General features: G+C 43.7%; 1 long non-coding RNA gene across 1 annotated transcript; it reads right to left on the bottom strand.

Moving 5' to 3' along the window:
- Positions 1-4,393: 4,393 nt before the first annotated feature.
- Positions 4,394-21,346, bottom strand: LOC128101981 (uncharacterized). The gene is made up of 3 exons (XR_008215288.1): positions 20,705-21,346; positions 6,460-6,605; positions 4,394-5,492 (listed from the first exon to the last, which is right to left on the bottom strand). It is a non-coding gene; the product is annotated as an uncharacterized LOC128101981 (long non-coding RNA).
- Positions 21,347-23,132: the final 1,786 nt, after the last annotated feature.

Genomic DNA, 23,132 nt, shown 5'->3' with positions numbered 1-23,132 from the left:
GCTTTGTATCTAGATTATCATGGGTCGTATTGTTATCTTCCAGTGTCTTCCAATACACGAACACAATATATCCGGACATTTATTAAGTCTCCTGAAATGTCCGGTAGTAAAATTGTACAGTGTTCATCATCATCCTGGGAGAGTATGCAGCTAGGAAAGGACCAGAGGCTATGGAAGCTTATTTGCTCTAGAAAGGGAATAGATGTATAAATATGTTTGTTCCCTCTTTCAGCCATTCTGCTGCCTTTTTGGTAAAAATTTATGAAGTACTGATTTTGCACCAGGCATTACTGGGGACATCCCAGCAAGGAATGCAGGAGACATCTGGAACAACACCTGTGCTGAGGTACCTTGTATGTGGGACTTCATACCAAGTGCTGAAGGAAATAAAATGTCAGTGTTTATTCAAAGAAGGCCAATCAACTTGGAGGTCAAACATATAAGCCTTAGTACAATGGTGACACATGCATGCCTAGGTGAGGTCTACAGAGACAGTGTGCATGATGGGTGGGGAGCTGACAGGTCCAGGGGAGAATTAGCAGGAATGCTGTGGTGCCGAGCACACACAGCAGTTTGTCACAGAACTGTGTAGAGTGGCTATGGGATGGGCAGCAGGCTAAGTTCTTAGGAGAGGAGACACACATAAAAGAAAGTGAAGCATGGTGGCTGTGGTGGCGCACACCTTTAAACCCAGCACATGGGAGGCAGAGGCAGGTGGATCTCTGTGAGTTCCAGGACAGCCAGGACTACATAGAGAGACTTTGTCCCCCAAAAAAAAGGCATGAATCCAGAAGAAGCAGGAGGCATGCTGTAGCAAGGGAAGTGCGGCTTGGGTGGGAGGCCACAACTGGCCAAACGCTGTGTGATGCTAAGGTTGAAATATTACCCTGAAAGCCAAGGCGGAGGGACAAGCCTCTAACGGTGACATGTTTGGAGTCTCATTTCACAAGATAGTTATGATTCCAGAAAGAAAAAAGAGTTAGGAAATTAATCCAGGGATCAGGAGTGGGACACAACAAAGTTCAGGCAAAGACCAACGTAAGCCTGATCTAGAAGAGGGTACAGGGAACACTATGAAGGGTAGAAAGTGATTAGCCTTGTTTAATAGATACGAAGAAGAGGGAAGGAGAAATGCTGCTTCCTACCATCCTAGAAATCCGTGATCACAGAAACCCCAAGAAACCAATTCATGGGATTATGCTGAGCATCTCACTAGAGGTAAGTTATTGCTGTAATCTTGGGTACCTGCATGGAGGCTATGTCAGGCACCTATGTGATATGCAGGTACAGCAGTCCCTTGGTATCTGCAGGGGATTTGTTCCAGGACCCGCTACAGATACCCAAATGCACCAGTGCTCCAATCCCTTACATGAATACAAACAGCAGCAGCAGTGAGCTGGAGAGATGGATGAGTCAGGAAAGTGCTTTCTGAACAAGCCTAAGGACCCACGTCTAATGCTCAGCACCCACGGAAAAATCCAGGTGTGATGATCTATTACTGTAGTCTCAGCTTTGGAGGAGATAGAAACAGGAGGATCTCTGGGCTCAGTGGCCAGCTAGCCTAGCATAACGAGCAAGCCCTGGGTCCTGGTGACAGCTCCTACTCAAAAAATTAGAAGAAATGACACCCAAGGTTGACCTCTGGCCTCCACATGAATGCATATCTACACACACATGCACCCATACCCACAGGAATATATACGTACAAAAAAGTAAATAAAGTGTTTATACTTAGCTTATGTACAGTTTCCTGAGCACATAAAGTCACATAAGGAGTCCTAACAATACCTAATAGAATAATTGTTCTGTTGCATCATTTAGGGAATAATGACAAGCAGTCTGTACATATCCTTTTTAACATGTTCAGTCAAACATCATCATTCAAATCCTCGGACACAGAATCTTCATATACAGAAAGCCAGCTGTATCTAGACCCCTGGGGTCTTGAAAAGGAATACTAGGTATTTGGTACTGTTAGACCAAGAAGTCTCATGTGTGGCTTTCCTTGTGATAGCCTGCATTTTGCTCAGCCTCTGTGTTTCTAGCATATATAAAGGACTGTTTTCATTCCCCTAGTCCTGAGCTTCCTGGGGCTGACTGACAGTCATGTACATGAAGCCAAATTTAAGCCCCTTCACTGTGCTAACCCACGCTCCTCCAAAAGGCTTGTCTATGCACGTTCTCAGCAGACAAGAGGCTGTTTGATTTGACTTAACACGTGAGCATACACAAAAATGCTGATGGAATAAAACACACAACATCATATGACAGGCTACAGGCCAGAGGTTTTTGGGTCAGTTAGGAAGCTGAGCAGGAGAGAAAGAAAAAATTGGCATTCTTTCCATTTTAGGGGAGACAGCAGTGTTGGGGTACTTTATATGCCTGACATTCATGTAGTCACCATGCAACAGTTATTAGAAGGGAAAAAGTGCCCAGCTAGAGAAAATAAAATGCACTACTAACCTTTCCCATGCAGTGCATAAAACTATGCTGAGTGGTTTCCTGTTTTTATTTTTGTTTTTTGTTTGGTTTGGTTTGGTTTTTCAAGACAGGGTTTCTCTGTGTAACAGACCTGGCTGTCCCAGAACTCACTCTGTAGACCAGATTCACAGAGATCCGATGGCTCTGCCTCCTGAGCACTGGGATTAAAGGCATGTGACCCCACCCCTACCACCACCACTGCCTGGCTTGTTTTTTGTCTTGTTTTGATGTTATTTATTTTTGTTTTATGTGATGAGTGTTTGCCTGCATGCAAGCATAGGTCCATGTGCTCCCTGTGAGTGCCTGGCGCACATGAAGGCTAGAAGGTGTAAGAGCTCCTTGGCTGGAACTGTAGACAGTTGTAAGCCACTGTGCATGCTGGGAACTGAACCTGAATCCTGTGCAAGAGTAGCCAGTGCTCTTAACTGCTGAGCCAATTTGCCAGCCACCTGTGTTGAGTTTTAAAATACACATTTTTTTCTTCCAGTCCTTTCAAAAGAAATGACTATTAATAAATTGGAATTTTATTGCCACTGTCTCCTGGCCATATCTTTCCAAATAGTTCCATACTATGCTAGGTCTGGTTGCGAATGCCTTTAGTCCCAGAATTCGGGAGGCAGAGCCAGGCAGATTTTTGTGAGTTCCAGACCAGCCTGGTCTACAAAGTGAGTTCCAAAACCTCCAGGGCTACACAGAGAAACTCTGTCTTGAAAAATGAGAGAGAGAGAGAGAGAGAGAGAGAGAGAGAATACTAACACGTGTTGATCTACATGTACTCCAGCTCCCTATCTATTTAATGGACTCTGGCTTACTAACAAGTAAACTTAGACAAAGACCAAAAAAATATGTATTAGATCCCTAAATCCAGTCTACTGAAGGGAAGATCTTTCAGAACTTATATATAGACTAATCTGTTCTTTAAAAAAAGAAGATATATGTACATATTTCTATTTCCTGCCAAGGCCTCCAGAGCCCTACTAGTTATCATCAGCACATGGCTGTGCCTGGCCACAGGACTGAGCCGAAGGTGCTTTGACATTACCTCCTCTGGTGCTCTCCACAACTGAGGAGCATGCACTATTGCTAACCTATGAGGGTGACAAAATTGAGGCACAGGGAATTGTTACACAAGGTCATACAGCTTCAGTGGGAAACTGGAATCTGATCTTGGAAAGGTAGAAGTCTAGCCTCCTCTGCCCGCTGCTGTGTTGAGGATGAAGCTCAGGGCTTCTTACTTACTAGGCAAAAGCTCTACCACTGAGCTACACCCCCAGCCTCTATTATGGCTCTTTAATCATTTTTGGGGCAACTCAGTGGGATAGCAGGACCTGGGAGCCACATAGTCCTCAGGAATGCTTCCAGAGCATTAGTGGCATTTGTACCATAAGCCTGCCTTCTACCTGGCTGCACCTTGACCTGTGGAATTCTAAAATGTAGTTGGGGGCAGGGAGAGAAAGATTTGGCTAATGAGAGCAAGCAATGCAATTAATTAAATGATGAACAGACACACAGGATATCTTCCAGAAGCACATAAAAACAGTGCTTCTTGACTCTGCCACTGGCTTTATCTCGGATCTTATCTGTTCTCTTAATATACTTAGACTCTTTTCTTATAAAAGCTGCATAGACAAGCCCTTGCCTAACCTCTAGTCAAAAAGGCAAATGAGGCTGAACAGTGAGAGGAGAGAATCTTGTTAGCCCAGGCTCGACTCAAACTTTGGATCCTGCTTCTGGCTCCCAACTGCAGAGATTAAAAGGTGACTTACAAGCATGTACTACAATGCCACTCCCAGCTAAGACTCTGTTTTTGGAAGGTAATTAGAGGCATCTTGGCTGGGAAAAAAAGGGCACAAGCTATAAAAAAAAACAAAACATGAATTGCTACAATCATCAAAATAATTTATTATGTCACTATCAGCATTGTTTAAACAAAGTAGAATACAATAAAAAGTAAACCATTTTATGAAATATTTTAACTGCAAATTATATACAATAATGTGCATACTGGCTCACATTGAAAATGTATTTCTGGTATGGCATAGCATCAAAAATATTTTAAATGCGTTATTCTTTAAAAAGAAATTAAATCCAAAAAATAATTAAATCTCCTTAAATCCGGGACACTTGAGGTCCTTTCAACTGAGCGATGTTCTTCATTGTCTCTCCAAACAAATCACACCAAACATTTGTAGAACACAGGAGAATCTGCCAGGTAAAATGTGTTCAGGTACTAAACATTAATGTTAATATTGCAGGGGGCGCGCCGGGCGGTGGTGGCGCACGCCTTTAATCCCAGCACTCGGGAGGCAGAGCCAGGCGGATCTCTGTGAGTTCGAGGCCAGCCTGGACTACCAAGTGAGTTCCAGGAAAAGGCGCAAAGCTACACAGAGAAACCCTGTCTCGAAAAACAAAAAACAAAACAAAAAAAACCCCAAAAAATATTGCAGGGGGCAGCAATGTTTCGTGGTGCCACCTTTACTAACTGAGACATTAATCTGGGCTGGCAAGATGGTTCAGTGTGTAAGGGTGACTCCTGCCAAGGCTGATGGCCAGAATTTAATCCTAGGGACAGACAAAGTGGATAGAGAACACAACTGACTCCTGCAAGTTGTCCTCTGACCTCCACATGTGCGCACACACTCATACACACAGACAAAAATAAGTGAATGCGATTGTAATAAAAAGAAATATTAATCTATAATGTTCTAAAGAACTGGGAGGTAGTCCAGGACAGGTATCTGGAACAGAGCATTCCAGACAACTCCTTTCTCTGAATTCCTTCCGGACTTTGATTCCTTCGCCACAGCGTTCCTGAGCAGTCCAGCCTTCCAGAAACCCAGTTTTCAGTCACATCTCTCACGTCCTGCAAGCCTCCACAAACCCTTCTGGCCACCACACAAGAGATTGTCTGGGTCTGTCCATCCATTCTTAGCACATTGTTCTTCTCTTCAGCTGGACCTGCTTCCTCTGGCTTGTAGCATGTACGTGGCATCATGGTGGACATCCATCCCCTGCCAGAAGAAGAACCACAGTTAGCACAGTTTCCGTCCACCCCTGGAGATTGCATGATGTCAGTGCTCATCCACAGCCTCACTTCTGGAGAGTGGGATAGATATTCTAAAACTAAAAACAATGAATGCTCCTTGAAGACCAGCACCTCCCCGAGTCAGTAGGATGGCAAAGTTAGAGTTTGCAGCATACCATCAGACTAACTAATCAGACTAACGAACTAACTAGGCTTCTCTGAAAGCACTTTTCATATAAAGTTGCTGTGGCAACTGGGATGCACCGCCCACTTTGGCAGGTGCTTTTCCCCAGCCCATTACCACCACCTGTTGGCGCTTGGAGGCAACTGAATGAGCAGTAAGTCACAAGTACGCCCTTCATTCCATTTCCAACAACCTTTTGGCTACTGGAAGATGACCACAAAGAAAACCCACGTGGAGAATCTGATGCCTGGCAAGTGCTTCTGGAAAACATGTCCTGGATCAGTCTTCTTACTTTTTCTCAAAGCTGACGTACGGGACTGAAGCATCTCAGGCATGTTTGTGCTAAAAACAAACAGAAGTACTCCCCTCACCCTAAAAGGGCCATACTGAAGTGAACCGGCCACTTCCAAGAAAACCATCCCGGGCCCATCTTCCTGAGCACTGTGTTTCAGCAGAATGCAGGTTTATGAGGCAGCTATTTCTCTGCCTTTGTCAGATTCCATTGCTGGTACTGCTCCAAGAAGGTCACAGCCCACTTGTTCTCAGTTTTGAAAAATTTCAGAGTTGATTATTTGTCTCAAATAGGTAATTTTTAATGAAAAATGGGAGATTAACTCTTTCAGTTAGCTATTGCTATGTAACAGACCACCCCAAAATATAGCAGCATAAACCAATTTATTAGTAAATTAAAATAAATGACTAGCTGGGGAATGCATTGTTTCCCACCATTCTGAGGGTTGGCTGGGTGGCTCTCCCCTTCAGGCCATACCTGCTGTGGCCACTCAGGTGCTTAGTAAAGTTGTCCCCTGCTTCCACTCTGTGGGCTCTCCACATGCTGCTGCACTCTCCAAGGCCAATAAACATGGCTTACATGTCAGGACAGCCTGGGTTTCCTTAAAACGTGGCAGCCGCATTCTAGGAGAACAAAAGCAGGAACCTGGAACCAAGTGTGGTGGCTCACATCTCTAAATCTTAGTACTCTGGAGTCTGACGCAAGAAAATCAGAGGTTCAAAGCCAGCCTGGGTGAGGGTGAGGGAGAGGGAGAGGGAGAGGGAGAGGGAGAGGGAGAGGGAGAGGGAGAGGGAGAGGGAGAGGGAGAGGGAGAGGGAGAGGGAGAGGGAGAGGGAGAGGGAGAGAGAGAGAGAGAGAGAGAGAGAGAGAGAGAGAGAGAGAGAGAGAGAGAGAGAGAGAGAGAGAGAGGAGAGAGGATAATGTCTCAAAGCAGAATAGAAATTAGGCCTGGAATTGGAATGAGAGTGTCAGTTCACCTCATTTCCTTCTACTGGTCACAACAAGGCCCAGTCCAGTCCAGATGCCAGAGAGAGGGAAATAAATTCTACCTGGTAACAGGTTATGAGCCTACATGGCAGGGAGGAGTCCTGGGCCATCTTTAAAGACAATCTTCCACACAGTCACACAGGCCATCACAGAAACTCATCCCTGTGCTCTCTTTGCACTGTACTGGGGACGAGTTTCACCCCCTTTGAGCTGATGTCCTTACCAGAGGAATGCCAGTAGCAACTGCTACTTAGAGGCTGAAGATGCAGTGAGGTCGTTTAGACCCCCCCTTACCCGAGAAGGACGTGACCCCAGTCACCCAGCAAATCTCTGAACCTCAGACAGTATCGGATGCTACGTAGAACTGCCTTGCCATATATGCCCCGAAGTTTTGCCATACGGTCTCCAAGTTCCACTTGCTGGGGCCTCCTCTGCATCATGCGCTTGCCCTTCATGGTGAAATGCCAGTAAGGATGAACTGAACACAAGCCCTGCTGTGTTGCCACAATCAATCAGATCAATGAGGAGTTGCTCAGTGACTGATGGCTGGGTACAGGTGGATGCACTGGGCAGTTGGGGTGCTCTGTCTGCTTGGTGGGATGGAGCAAGACAGCCTGAGCTTCCATCACTTTACTCCAAATACAATTTAAAAGTTATGAAATGTTTACTTCCAGAATTTTTTATTCAGTGTTTTAAACCCAGACATACAAAGGTGAGTGAAACCTCTAGTGCTAGCTAGGTACAGAGTACATGATCACAGATCAATAAATGAGATGCTAGACCCACAGGAGCTTGTGAGGACCAAACCCGAGGGAAGTAGCCCTGTTGGCTCAGTACGTGGTTCAAGATTTGTGGCAAACTACTCCTGGCAGTGAGTCACTGAATAACTTTCTTTATTTCTGTCTTTCTCCTTCCTTTCCTTCCTTCCCTCCTTTCTGTCTTTCTATCTTTCTTGTGCATGTATGTGTAGGTGTGTTGCACATTAGTGTATATGCAAGCACACATTGCATGTAAGTATTTGTGCATGTATGGAGGCCAGAGGTCATTGTTAGGTGTTTTCCTCAGTCTCCACCTTACTTTCTGAGATGAGATCTCTTAGCTAGGCTGACTGACTGCTCAGTGAGCCCCAAGGATCCTCCTGCCACCACCCCACCCCATGCTGGGACTTCAGGAGCAAGCTATCCCTCTCAGCTCCTGGCTAGCCCTTAGTACAGTAAATTGCTTTTTGCCCACTCCACATGCTTTTCTAGTAGATTGGCCTTTGTTCCAGCAGCTGAGGCAATGAGCATTTTGTCCTGTTTGTCCAGGAACCACCTCAGTGATTCCTTGAGGTGAGGCCCTCAGTCAGCATGAGCAGAGCAAAGCCCAGGCCCAGGAAGGCATTGGAAATAAAACCTTTAAGGAAGGCTGTGGCAATGACTTCCAGAGGCTCCACTGAAGGGTCAGCTGCCAGCCTTACCTAGCTTTGCTCCAACCTGTTCCTCAAGTGGACTGTCATGGCCACATAGGACCCCCCCCCCCACACACACACACACAATGTCAAAGCAAATTGGAAGTGAATTTCATGAAGTTTGAAGCCTTTAAACAGGGCTTTAAAAGCTAGGGTTTTATTAATTTGAACTCACTCATGAAGAAACAACAAGAGAGGTACAAACTGAGGATATTCTGCAAACAGCCTGGACTTAACAAAATTGTCAGTATAGTAGGAGAAAAAGACCTAAGAAATGTTTTAGAAGCAAAAGAGAATGAGACCATTGAAATAGGTGATCTTGGATCATATTGAAGAAAAAAAGACAGGAAAAGTTATAAAGTATAGTACTGGTACACAAGAGGAGAATCTGAATACAGACCAGATATTAGGTATTATTGCACCAATGTGAATTTTCCCAATTTTGAGGTAAGTAAACGTCTTAGGTCTCAGAAGATGCACTGAACATTTATAGATAAAGAGGGGCTACACCCATGTATATATACCTCAAAGAGATTTAACAAAGATAGATAGGTGGATAGATAGATAGATAGATAGATAGATAGATAGATAGATAGATAGATAGATAGATAGTAGATAGAAGATAGATAGATAGATAGATAGATAGATAGATAGATAGATAGATATAGATAGAAATAGATAGGCAATTAGTTAGAAGGTAGAGTGACTATTCCTTTTCTCTGTAGATTTGACAGGACCTAGAATCAACTGAGAGACAGGCCTCTCTGGGTAGGCCTTGTGAAGGCATTTCCAGAAAGGAGTAACAGAGAAGGGAAGTCTCTCCCCAGACTGGGCAGCACCTTCTGGTATGTGACCCAGATACAAAAACTAAGGCAACACTGTGCTGGAAGAAACATCCATTCAAGCTTTTGGTTTCTAGTGCTTTTAGATAAAGGGCATGTGGTTTCTTTCACTGTGCCTGTTATTGTGGGGTTTGTTTTTGTTTATGTTTATCTTGATATGTAGCTCAGGCTAGCTGAAATCTCAGCTCCACCAGCCCAGATGAACATGCCAAGATTTGATACAGATAAGCAGTTCATGCTGAAATTATTGCAAACATGTAAATATGCTTGGAGCTTAACAACAATAATTTAATTTTTATAGTTACCAATACCTCAAAATTAAATCATTTTTAAAGATTTGCTTAGACTTTATGTACTATTCATTAATTAACTCCCAAAATTCATCAGTTGAACGAATCTCAGTATATAAGGTTTCCTATTGATTCCAATATCCTAAAGAACTTTTCAGGGAGCCTTCAGAGGATTATAAATTGGTCCAATTTCCCAATGGAATCAAATTGAAGACCCTGACATTAATCCACACACCTATTAACACCTAATTTTTGACAAAGAAACCAAAACTGTACAATGGAAAAAAAGAAAGCATTTTCAACAAATGGTGCTGGCATAACTGGATGTCAACATGTAGAAGAAGATCCATATCTATTGTCATGCACAAAACTCAAGTCTAAGTTGATCAAAGACCTCAATATAGATTCAGTTACACTGAACCTGATAGAAGAGAAAGTAGAAAGCAGTCTTTAACACATTGGCACGGGAGACTACTTCCTAAATATAACACCAGTAGCACAGACACTAAGAACAACAGTTAATAAATGGGACCTCCTGAAACTGAGAAGCTTCTGTAATGCAAAGAACATGGTAAATAAGACAAAATAACAACCTACAGAATGGGAAAAGATCTTCACCAACCCCACATCTGATGGAGGGCTGATATCCAAAATATATAAAGAATTCAAGAAACTAGACATTAAAATATCAAACAATTCAATTTAAAAATGGGCTACAGAGCTAAACAGAGAATTCTCAACAGAAGAATCTCAAATGGCTGAAAGACATTTTAAGAATTGCTCAACATCCTTAGTCATCAGGGAAATGCAAATCAAAACAACTCTGAGATACCATCTTACACCTATCAGAATGTCTGAGATAAAAAACACTGATGACAGCTTATGTTGGAGAGAATGTGGAGCAAGGGGAACATTCCTCCACTGTTGATGGGAGTGCAAACTTGCACAGCCATGTAGGAAATCAGTATGGTGGTTTCTCAGAAAACTGGAAATCAATCTTCCTCAAGACCCAATGATACCACTCTTGGGTATATATGCAAGGAATGCTCAATCAAACCACAAGAACACATGCTCAATTATGTTCATAGCAACATTATTTGTAATAGCCAGAACCTGGAAACAACCTACATGCCCCTCAAACGAAGAATGGATAAAGAAAAAGTGGCACATATACACAATGGAGTACTACTCAGCAGTAAAAAACAGTGACATCATGAAATTTGCAGGCAAATGGATGGAACTATGCTGTGGGATGGTCTGTATGTCAAATGTGTTGCTCTGATTGGTCAATAAATAAAACACTGACTGGCCAGTAGCCAGGCAGGAAGTATAGGTGGGACTAACAGAGAGGAGAATTGAGAGAACAGGAAGGCGGAGGGAGACACTGCCAAACCCTGGCAGTCCGACAGCCCACTTATAAAATAAACACACAGACACTTATGTTATTTAAACTGATTGGCCTAATGGATCACCATGACAAGCAGCATGTGAAGACACCGGTAAGCCACGAGCCACATGGCAAGGTATAGATTTATAGAAATGGATTAATTTAAGATATAAGAACTAGATAGCTAACAGCCTGATCCATTAGGCCAATCAGTTTAAATAACATAAGTGTCTGTGTGTTTATTTTATAAGTGGGCTGTCGGACTGCCAGGGTTTGGCGGGACCTGGAGGGAAAATTCTCCAGCTACAGAACTAGAAAATATCATCCTGAGTGAGGTAACCCAGACTCGAAGAACAAACACTCACTCATAAGTGGATACTAGATGTAAAGCAAAGGATAATCAGACTACAACCCACAGCTCCAGAGAAGCTAGCTAACAAGGAGGACCCTAAGAGGGACACATGGATCACCCTGGGAAGGGGAAATAGATGACATATCCATGAGTAAACTGGGGCTGGGGGGGGCAATGGAGGGTAGGGTAGGGGGGATGAGAACAGAAGGGAATGGGATGGTGGAGCTGGAACAGGGATGGAGTGGGAGAGCAATGAAAGAGATACCATAATAGAGGGAGACATCATGGGGATAGAGAGGAACCGGGTGCTAGGGAAGTTTCCAGGAATCCCCAAGGATGACCCCAGTTTAGACTACTAGCAATAGTGGAGAGGGTGCCTGAACTGGTTTACCCTAGTAATCAGATCAGTGAATACCCTAACTGTCATCATAGAGCCTTCATCCAGTAACTGATGGAAGCAGATGCAGAGATCCACAGCCAAACACCAGGCTGAGCTCCAGGAGTCCAGTCAAAGAAAGACAAGAGGGATTCTATGAGCAAGGAGCATCAAGATCATGATGGGGAAACCTACAGAGACAACCAAACCAAACTAGTGGGAACTCATGAACTTGAGACCAATAGCTGTGGAGCCTCCGTGGGACTGGACTAGGCCCTCTGCATAATCGAGAGAGTTGTGTAGTTTGATTTGCTTAAGGGGTCCCCTGGCAATAGGATCAGGATCCATCCCTTGATGCATGAGCAGACTTTTTGGAGCCCACTACCTGTGGTGTGACACTTTGCATAGCCTTGATGCAGGGGGAGGGCCTTGGACCTGCCTCAACTGAATATACCAGACTCTACTGACTCCCCATGGGAGGCTATTCCTTGTTGGAGGAGGGGCTGGGGGGGGCTGGAGGTGAAGGCTGAGGGGCAGGAGGAGGGAAGAGAGGGGGATCTGTGGTTGGTATGTAAAATGAATTAAAAAATCCATAATAATAAAAAAAGAAAGAAAAGTCAAATTGGTCCAATTTCTCTCTGTGCCAATGCCACTCACAGAGACAATGATGAGAATTTGGAGTGGAGTGGTGTGATCCTGAACAGCTAAAGGTAACAGTCTTTCAGAGGCCATAGCTTTTTTAGAGGCCACTGTCACTAAGACCTCCTGGGTCTGGTTCATTTATTCCTATACTTCCTGCCTCCCCCTTTTGGGGGGTGGAGGGAAATAATTCTTTATTAATTGGGGAGGAACAAAGACAACCTTAGAAATTTTATTTCCATGCAAATGTCTTTCACCCTTGGTCACTGGGTTGTCCAGTCTATAGTAGGGGTTCCAGTTAGGGATCACTGCCTGGCTCTCGTTTATACACACACATCACTGCTTTCACCTTGACAGTGAAAACCCAATGCTTTCTGTTTCCATAGTCGTGTTTTCCCACTCTTATCCTCTTGATCTTCTTTTTGACTCAGGTGACACTGATTTGTGCAATGGCCTGAGCTCATTTTCACCCAATTTCCTGGAAGTTCAAGGGACTGTTCTGTTCTAGAAACATGTGTCTATAAATATTGGAAAGCTTTTGAATTTTTCTGATCCATCATTTCTCCTCTTTTGTGCTCCCCACTCCTGGAACTTGTTGTTCAGGCAGGGCATTTCCCGGCCTGGCTTCTAACTTTTCTCCCTCTCTTCTCCAGATTTCTGTTCCTTTTTCCTCCTGCTCCACATTCTCTTGCCCCTTTGTTTCACGTTTCTCTTTGATACTATACCATTTTGATTTCTGAGTTCATTTTTATGCTCCAAGTGCTCTTTTCTAAATAACATCTTGTTTTTTAAAATTATTGCAGTGGATATTTTTTAATTCCCAAAGCACTAATAGTATCCTCTTAGAAGTTTTCTTCTTCATGACTAGTCCATGCTTCCTCTATTTGATTAATTTAATCTCTGTGTTTTAATCAAAGTGAATTATTTGGGTCTCATTCTTCATTTGAACCAAAAATCACAGAAAATAATTTGGATATTGCAACCCCCACCCCCCACCCCCCAAATAGTATCTAATAATGTGATCTCACATGTCTCTGGATGTCTTAGGCTTACTTCTCTGATGGACATCCTGATTGATTACTCCTGAGACCACTGTAGCTGGCTGACTAACGCACTCCCCAATCCCTATAACTATAGACAAGACAAGGAACTTTTCAGACCTTGAATTTACAGGATCTTGAGATGAGATTATCCTGGGTTGCCTGATTAAATCTTAAGTATAGCCGTAAAGGCTCCACCTATAAGAAGACAAGGTCAAAAGACAAGCCAGCCATGTGACGACAGGAGCAGAAACTGGTGTGGTGGCTTTTGAAGAAAGAAAATAGAGTTACAAGTTCCAGAATATACTCACCTCTAGAGATGGAGACAAGGAAACTTACTCATTAGAGCACCCAGAAGGAACTAACTTAGCCAACACTCTGGCTTTGACTCATGATACTGATCACCGACTTTCACCCCCAGGACTCCAGGGGAATGAATACATCCTGATTCAAGTCACCAAGTTTGTGATCATTTGTTATAGAAGCCATGGAGGAACTAATACTGGCAGTAGCTCTTTGCAGTCTGTTGCATTCCATTGCGAGGAACTCAAGGCTGAGGGGATGCTCTGAGTGCAAGGATGCTAGGCACCTGCAGGTCCCACTGTAGAACCACCGGGATTGGCCGCTTGGATGGAGAGCCACTGAGATCAACGCCTGGAGATCTTTCTTTTAGAGTTACTCAGACTGCCCAAAGAATACTCTCCATATCTCCTAACTAGAAGGCGAGAAGTAGTTGTAGCGTTCTTGGGGGCCAGGCAGGGACACAGATTAAGACATGTCACCATGCAGAGTGACTTTTCTCCTATTTCATTAGGCAGCCCAGATGTTCTCCAGGCAGAATGCATCTCACTTATCATCTCCTACCAGTCTTTGTTGTATAAGGTAAACTGTGACCTGACCACACAGATGTGGGGCCCTGAGTGCTCATCAAAGACTCTCAATTAGCCTATCTTCTCTGAGACTTTCCTCTCACCCCTAATTCCAGAGTTACTTGTGGTCAGGTTTCTCAGCCTGTAGATTTCCTGTGGTTTGTGGAGTTCACAGCACACGTGGACACATGCTTATTGACGTTTTATGAAAACTGAAGCCAGAGGAAGTCATATATTCTTGCCTAGAGATAGAGTCTGATGTTTTGAATCTTGGCCTGAAACACTTAGATATCTGTCGATGTCCCCCAGACTTGAAATATCCCCTGAAGAACCAAGTCTGAAGCAGCAGAAACTGGAGGACGCTGAACTTCCCCAGAGATTAATTGAGGCCTATATTTTTTGCAGTTATAAATGAACCACAAATGAAAAGGGAGGAGGAAGAGATGAAAGGAGAGGGAAGGAAGGGGAAAGAAGGGAGAGAAGAGGAGGAAAGAGAAAGAAAAGGGAAAGTGGAACTAATGAGAATTCCCCAAGTGAAAGGGCCACCATAAGAATTACTAATAAATTTTGAATTACTAACCAACTTTAATAGCCTGGGTTTTCACTGCTCGTAGAATTATCCAGCTATTCAGAGTCTCCACAGAAGAGCACACCCATGTTGGCTTTCGCTTTCTAAGCTCTGAACCCATTGTTTGTGCTCCCCTTTGTGACCAGAGGCCTCCAACCAGACCAATGACTCTACAATGAACACTTGCAAGTAAAGATATGTGGATAAAAGGGTTTGCTGTGTGGCCCACTGTGTCACACTACAGCTTCCATGACGAGAGATTGAGGTTCCCTTCTTTGTTCTCTCTTTTTTTCTTTTTCTCTTACATTTTATTTTATTTTGTGGGGGAGGGTGCAAGCGCAGAGGGTGGATACGAAGGGATGGGGAATTGAATGGGATGGAGATGCATGATGTAAAAGACAAAGAATAAAGGAAATGAAAGTTTAAAAAAATGTCCAAGGTTTGGACTGGGGAGATGGCTTGGTGTATAAAAGTGCTTCCTGTGCAAGTGTGAGGACCAAGTTCAAATCCTCAGAACCCGTGTGAAAGCTGGGTGTGTAACATGAGCATCTGTAATCCCAGCACTCCCATGGAAAGAAAGATTAGGGGCAGAGATGGAGAATCCCTTGGCTCTTCTGGGCCAGCTAGCTTAGTACACAAAGTGAAAAAAACAACAAAAATACCCTGTCTCAAATAAGGTGGAAGGTGAGGACCATACCCACTTGACATCCACAAGTGCACTATTGAAACATGCACACCCACATTCATAATCATGAATGTATGCATATACATTGTACACACACACACACACACACACACACACAAAGTTAAAGGGTTATGTAGCAAGACCCTGTCTCAAAACCAAACAAAACTCATCAAACCTTTTCCAGAGCAATGGCTCCACTTTGCATTCCTGTTGGGCATAAATGTTCTTATCAACATTGTTGATGGTTTTTAACAACATAACCTCAATATCTGTTGACTGTTAGATCTATCAGTTACTTCACTAATACTAATAGTTTAATAGTTACTCTAAATCTCATAGATGCAAATAGTATTTAAGATATTTAAAGTTTTACTTTTTTATGACTCAAGGAGTTAAAAAGGAACTCTGTTTTAAACTGAAGAGGACTGAGAAATGTATTTTTGCTGGAAGTGTCTCATACTGTGGCTCCCTCACTGGGTACTTGAGGCCACCTATGGGTCGTCCCTTAACCCTTCATTGAGGCTTCTTCATTTCAATGAGGCCATTGATGGGAAAGAATGGGTATTATATTCCCTCTCTTCTCATTAAGGGATGGGAGACAGTCATCAATAAAAGAGCAACACTGATCATAGGTTGTAGGTGACTGGAGTTTTGCTCCTTCTTACAGCTCTTACTAGGATTCATCATATTCAATTCAGGTTGTTCTAGCTCAATTTAAAACAATGTGAATGTCATCAGGTGCCCCAGATCTAGCCCACACGCTAAAGATCTTAACATAAATAAGACCCAACCCTTGTTCCTAAGGAGACTTCAGTCTAGCGGAGACGGGGTGAGACAGAGACATAGAAAGGACATAGGGTTCACGAGGCTATGTGCCTGACCAGAGAAGAGAGGAGATTGTCTTAGTTAGGTTTATCAATGTGAAATCTATACCACCCCCACCCCCACTACAATGGTTATCCTATACTAATAAAGCAGCTGGTCTTTGTTCTTAAGAGATATACTAGAATAATTAGACACTAAAGCTTGATATAAAATGAATGCAGGGAGAAAGAGGAAGCAGCTGAGGATGATGATAACAACTGGTCACCTGTAACAGCTGAACCATTTACAGGAGCAGATTGTACATGTTCCTGTAGTATTTTCAGAGGCCATTTTCTAAAAAGCAGAAGGAGACACTAGAGGGGACACACGACAAAGGAGGCCTAGACAGACATATTCCTGAATTAGTTTTTAATTGAGCTAGAACAAATTGAATTGAATGTGATGAATTCTAGTAAAAGCCTTAAGTGGGAACAAAATTCCAGCCATCGACAACCTATGATCAGTGTTTCTCTTTCATTGATTTCTGCTTCCCATTTCTTTAAATAGAAGAGAGGGAATGGGATGCCCTATTATGACATGGGCACTGGGGTTCCTCAGGTACAGATGGTGCCTGTGTTCTCTGACGACAGAGTGCACTGATCAAAATGTGCATTACCCACTCCCCACTTTCAGATTAACTCTCTAGTGAGTACTAATGTGCGAAGACTTTTATGCCTTGCAGCTTCATTACAGCCTTATCTTTTTAAAATTGTTATTGATTCTTTGTGGATTTCACATCATGCATTCTGACCCCACTTATCTTCGCATCTTCTCGAATCTGTCCTCCACCCTTGCCAACCTCCTCCACCAAATCAAAACCAAATTTAAAAGAAAAAAAACAGAAACCCAACAAAACAAAGAAACAAAACAAAAATAAAAGTAACAAAAAAGAAGAATATTGCCCTGGAAGCTGGAGTGTGGCCCAGTGAGACATACAGTTTACCCTTCAGTCCATTCATGTTTAATACCAGAAAATGTGGAAATAATTTAATGTCCATCATTGAAACATGCTAAGTGAATGATGGTGCATTGCTGGCCTACTGATCAAAAACACAGGCTCTTATGTAAACTCCCAAGGGATAAAAGCAACCAATAGTTGTTCCTAACCATAAAACCTGTGAACCACAACAAAAACCAGTATGGCAAGATAGTGCAAAAGTGGCATTTATATCTTGAAGACAACCAATAGTTTTGTAATTGGACTCAATAAGAGAGAAATTATGCCACTTTGGAAATCAGTATGGCTGTTTCTCAGAAAATTGGGAATTAATATACCTCAAGACCCAATGATACCACTCTTGGGCATTTACCCAAGGGATGTTCTATCATACCACAAGGACACTTGCTCAACTATGTTCACAACAGCATTATTCGTAATAGCCAGAAACTGGAAACAACCTAGATGTCCCTCAACCAAAGAATGGATAAAGAAAATGTGGCACATATACACAATGGAGTACTACTCAGCAGTAAAAAACAATGACATCATGAGGTTTGCAGGCAAATGGATGGAACTAGAAAATATCATCCTGAGTGTGGTAACCCAGACTCGGGAAGACAAACATGGTATGTACTCACTCGTAAGTGGATACTGGATGTAAGGCAAAGGATAATCAGACTACAATCCCACAGCTCCAGAGAAGCTAGGAAACAAGGAGAACCCTAAGAGGGATGTATGAATCACCTTGGAAAGGGGAAACAGGAGATTACAATGAGTAAACTGGGTGTGAGGGAAAGAGCAATAGAGGGGAGGGGGTGGGGGATGAGAACATGAGGGAACGGGATAGTTGAGCTGGGGGAGGAACAGAGTGGGAGAGCAATGAAAGAGATGTCTCCATAGAGGGGACATTATGGGGTAAGGGAGAAACCTGGAGATAGGGAAATTCCTGGGAACACATAAGGACAACTCCAGACTAGACTACTAGCAATAGTTGTGAGGGTGCCTGAACTGACCTACCCTGGTAATCAGATTGGTGAATACCCTGTCATCTTAGAGCCTTCATCTAGTAACTGATGGAAGCAGATGTAGAGATCCACAGCCAAGCACCAGAACAAGCTCCAGGAGTCCAGTTGAAGAGAAGGAAGAGGGCGTATATGAGCAAGGTGGGTCAAGATCATGATGGGGAAATCTACAGAGACAACTGAAGCAAGATCAAAGGAACTCACAAACTTTAGACCAACAGCTATGGAACCTGCACGGGACCGGACTAGACCCTGTGCATATGGGAAACAGTTGTGTAGCTGGATCTGTTTGAGGTGGGGGGGAGCTGGCAGTTGATCTGGATGCATGAGCTTGCTTTCTGGATCCCATTACCTATGATCAGACACCTTGCTCACCCTTGATGCAGTGGGGAGAGGCTTGGTCCTGCCTCAACCAAATGTATCATGTTTAGCTGTCCCCCCCAATGGGAGAACTGATCCTGGTGGAGGAGGGGATGAGGAGTGAGGGAGAGGTGGAGGGAGTGGGAGGAGGGATGAGAGGGGGATCTGTGGTTGGTATGTAAAATGAATTTAAAAAAATTTTTTAAAAACGAGAGAGAAATCATGCCTGATACTATAAACTTGGCCAACTACCCATGGCCTATAAGGTCATGAACTCTAGAGGAGAATCTACTACTGCCACTTTTCCAAACCATAATATAATTTATAATAAATTATATCATGTATAATAGTATAATATCTCTCTGCGCTATAATTACTTATCCTTATAACCACAGGTAAGTGCAGCTTTCACCCTTCATCAAAGAAGCTTCTTTTTACAGAGACCATAACAGAAACCCACAACTGGTCAAAATGCAGACTGTGGGGTGTTCAAACCCAACTAGTACATTTACAATACAACTGCCATACCTATAGTTCAGGGAACATCGTGGAAAAGGGGGTAGAAACATTTTAAGAGTCGGAAAATCAGAAGGTCTGCTGCGAGATCCTGTCTTCTATTTATGACAAGGAAGCTGAACAATATTAAAACTGTGGCCACCTAAACAAGACTCCACAGTAACACCACAGCAACACCAGTTCACATGCCAACATGGATGGTGGGAATCTCACAAGCCTCTGCTCCTAGATTATATCGCCAGATGTTAATGGTGAGAGAGAGAGAGAGACAGAGAGAGAGAGAGAGAGAGAGAGAGAGAGAGAGAGAGAGAGAGAGAGAGAATTCTCCAGGGGCAGTCTTCTTGATGGTTATCAAATCCCAAATGGTTAGTTCCAAACAAATACACACATGAACAATGCTAATGGGCTAAGCAGGCTGTATTTATATATGTGCGCACCATCGTGTGTGTGTGTGTGTGTGTGTGTGTGTGTATGTGTGTGTGTGTGTGTGTGTGTGTGTGTGTGTGTGTGTGTGTAAAACAGTAATTAAAGAAGGAGTCATGAACCTGAGAGGGAGATGGAGGGCCACAGGAGGAGTTGAAGCACAGAGCGGGAGGGATGCCAGTGACAGAAACCTCGTACTCATGTGTGACAGTCTAAAACAAGTGTATAAAGGAGAGCACGGGCTCTGAGAACAGTGCTGGTTAATATCCTGTGCTCCAGTCTCACCGTCGCTGTGAAGGACATAACAAACACCTCTGCTTGGAAGCAATTGTCGTTAGACTGCAGAAGATCAGTTATGCCAAGCATTCAATACAGTGCCCAGCACATAGCAGAAGCCAAGTGGCTAGTAAATACTGTTAGCTATTAATCATACAACAGATTTAAAAAAAAAAAAAAAACAATGCTGGCTTAATTCTTATTGACCTGGAATGTTCTATCTTGCACTGTGCTAAGTGACAAAACACTACCCAATGGGATGGAAGGTCTGACTACACTTAAATAAAACTATGTTTTGAATTTCCACTTAAGTATATTTGTGGCAAGATGTCTGGAAAGCTGATTAAGTGCAAGCGGGAAGGGACTAGGGTATTCACGACTCCAATCTTCCTTTGCTCTCTAAACCTCTCTGTACTATTTGGTTTTCTTTTTTCACAGCATGTGTAACATTTTCACAACTATCTTTATACAATTTTATAAAAATAAATAAATCCCAAGGCCATAGATTTTTGCCTGTTCTGGTTTGGCTATGTCTGGGGGTTGACCAGGTGTCCTGCTAGATGAAAAGCTACAGGCCTCTTCTGTCTGTTTCTTTCCATATAAACTGACATTCAAGTTCTTATCTCTTTACCTTGGCCTGGGTGTTCTTCACCTGGTTGTCTATTCCTGGCTGTCTTCCAGAAACACAGTAAGCACATGGTACATATGTGTCTGGCTGTTTGTTCTCACTGTGGAATTGTTTTTACAGTGTTTCTGCTCATTTTTGCCCAGTCTACAGTGTCTGAGGCTTGGCTCTCGAATGACAATATACATGCAAAATACCCACTGGAGCCTACCTTGGAGGGCACTTGGCCACTGTGTGGGTGATTCCTACAGGCATTCACACTGTCCTGCAGAAATCCAGCTTGCAGCCTCCTTCCCACCAGGCTCCTGGGCTTCTGCAGAGACTGTTTGCAGGAATGCAGAGCACCAATCTGACCACAAGATGGCAGCCTTTCCCTTCACGAGTCTTGCTGCAGCTCTCATTCCCCAGCTCTGTGAGCTTCTGAATCCAGCTTCAGTCACTCTCAGCCATTTCAGGAAAGAGATTCTTTACCAAAGAGACCTTCATCGGAGAGGAGAACAGTAGGATTAAATGTTCGGAAACAGAAGAATTCGAAGAAGAGAATACAATTTCCCCAAACCACGTGCTCACCCAGCCTTCTTTCTCTTCAGGAGAAGTCACAACAGTCTTGTGTCCATTTGCAGCCGGGTTGAATTAGAATTGCCAAACATCCTAGGGAGCTGTGAATCCACATTCCTTTATCTCTTTGTGCCACTCAAAGCCAGATATTGATGTCTGGAAACAAGCTACATAAGCTTCATTATTGGAATGCCTTTTCCTTAAACAAGACTGCTTTAATACTTAACAAGGTAGGGGAGCTACATAATTTAAAATCTATGTGAACAGAAATAAGAAATTATTTGTGGTGGGCTCCACTTTTACACCCACCAACAAAGGCAGACATTCACCAGTTTTTGCCTTCCCAGGGCCCCAAAATACAACACAGGCCTGTTCTCCCGTTCCCAGCAGAGGCCGCAGCTGAAGCTGGTCTTTATCAGCTTTCCTTTCTCAATATTTACCAACCAATAAATCTTTTTTCCCCTAAGACAATTGACATTCGAATCCCATTCATGCGGCGGCTTGTTATCCAAATAATATTAAATAAACCGCTTCATGATCCACTGAAAAAGTATTAAGATGTTTTTTTTTTTCTTTCTCTGCAGGTCAATATTGAAGAAGAGTGGGGGCTGTTTCCATGTGAGGGAGGGCAGCTGCCTGCCTCAAAATCGTGTCTCCGTCTCCAGCCTCCTGCACAGGTGTCTCCTTTCTGTTGCTCTTTGGGCTTCAACGGCCCCTGTCCTGTGGCATCCACTCAAAGCCAAGCTTATCTGTGTCTCTACTGTGGCCTCCATAGAATGTGGGGGTGTTTCCAGAGCCGTGTGTCACTTAAAGATCAGTTCTGGGAAATTTGTTGGTAGACCTGGTGTCCTTGTGAAAACATCACAGGCTGTTTGAGGTCTCAGTTCATTTTCTCACTGCTGTGACTAAGTATTCAGCAAAAGCAACATAAAGAAAGTCTTATAGTCTGAGGGGACAATTCATTGAGTCAGGGGAGGCATGGCCACAAAAGCACGGTCAAGTTGGGTCTGCAGCCAGGGAGCAGAAAGAAATGAATGCTGGTGCTCAGCTCACTTTCTCCTGATTCAGTCTGGAACCTCAGCCATGAAATGATGCCATCCACATCCAGAGCGGGTCTTCCCATCTCAGACAAACTTTTCTGAAAACACCATAACAGATACGCCCAAAGGTGTGGCTCTACACACCCACAGGTTAACAATCAAGATTGGCCGTGGGGATGGGGAAATAGCTCAGTTGGTAAAGTGCTCTCCGCACAAGCATGAGGAGCAGAGTTCAGTGCCCCAACAAAAGGAGCTGTGTGCAGTGGCATAGATCGGTAATCCCAGCCCTGGGGAGACTAGGACAGGAAGAGGAACCCGGAACTTGCTGTCCAGCAGTCTAACCCAATGGGTGAGTGCCAGGCTACCTAGAGAACATTTCAAAAGGAAGATAGACAGCACTCCTGAGATTGACACCTGAGGTTATCATCTGTTCTCCACAGGTGTGTGTGTGCCTGTGTGTGTGTGTGTGTGCACATGTGCGCGTGCACGGACACACACACACACACACACACACACACACACTTTAAAAATGATTAGCACCATCGCAGTACATTTAAACAAATCTCAGCGGTGTGGTTGATCCACCCTTGGTCTTCATGGTGATGCTGTCATTTATACACTCACCCACTGACTAAAACGTCATAGAAAACACGTTTTCTTTTTTTTTTTTTTTTTTTTTTTTTTGGTTTTTCGAGACAGGGTTTCTCTTGTAGCTTTGCGCCTTTCCTGGGACTCGCTTGGTAGCCCAGGCTGGCCTCGAACTCACAGAGATCCGCCTGGCTCTGCCTCCCGAGTGCTGGGATTAAAGGCGTGCGCCACCACCGCCCGGCGAAAACACGTTTTCTAACTGGAGCAAGTTAGTCTTTTGACAACGCTTCCAGTTCTGCTGTCCTGCAGGCCATCCCCACTTTCCCTCTTCTGCCCGAGGTGTGTGTGAAGAGACAGAAGAGAAGAGACCTCTGAGAAGACTCAGAAGAGCTAACAGGGAATCGGAGCTGGCTCTGCTGCCAGCGTCATGGTGCGACAAACCACATGACTCTC

Source organism: Peromyscus californicus, unplaced genomic scaffold, assembly GCF_007827085.1.
Source record: "Peromyscus californicus insignis strain IS unplaced genomic scaffold, ASM782708v3 Scaffold_7__1_contigs__length_154581171, whole genome shotgun sequence".
Taxonomy (NCBI): Eukaryota; Metazoa; Chordata; class Mammalia; order Rodentia; family Cricetidae; genus Peromyscus; species Peromyscus californicus.
The sequence above is the reverse complement of the archived record's forward strand: the minus strand, read 5'-3'. Positions and strand labels throughout refer to the sequence as shown.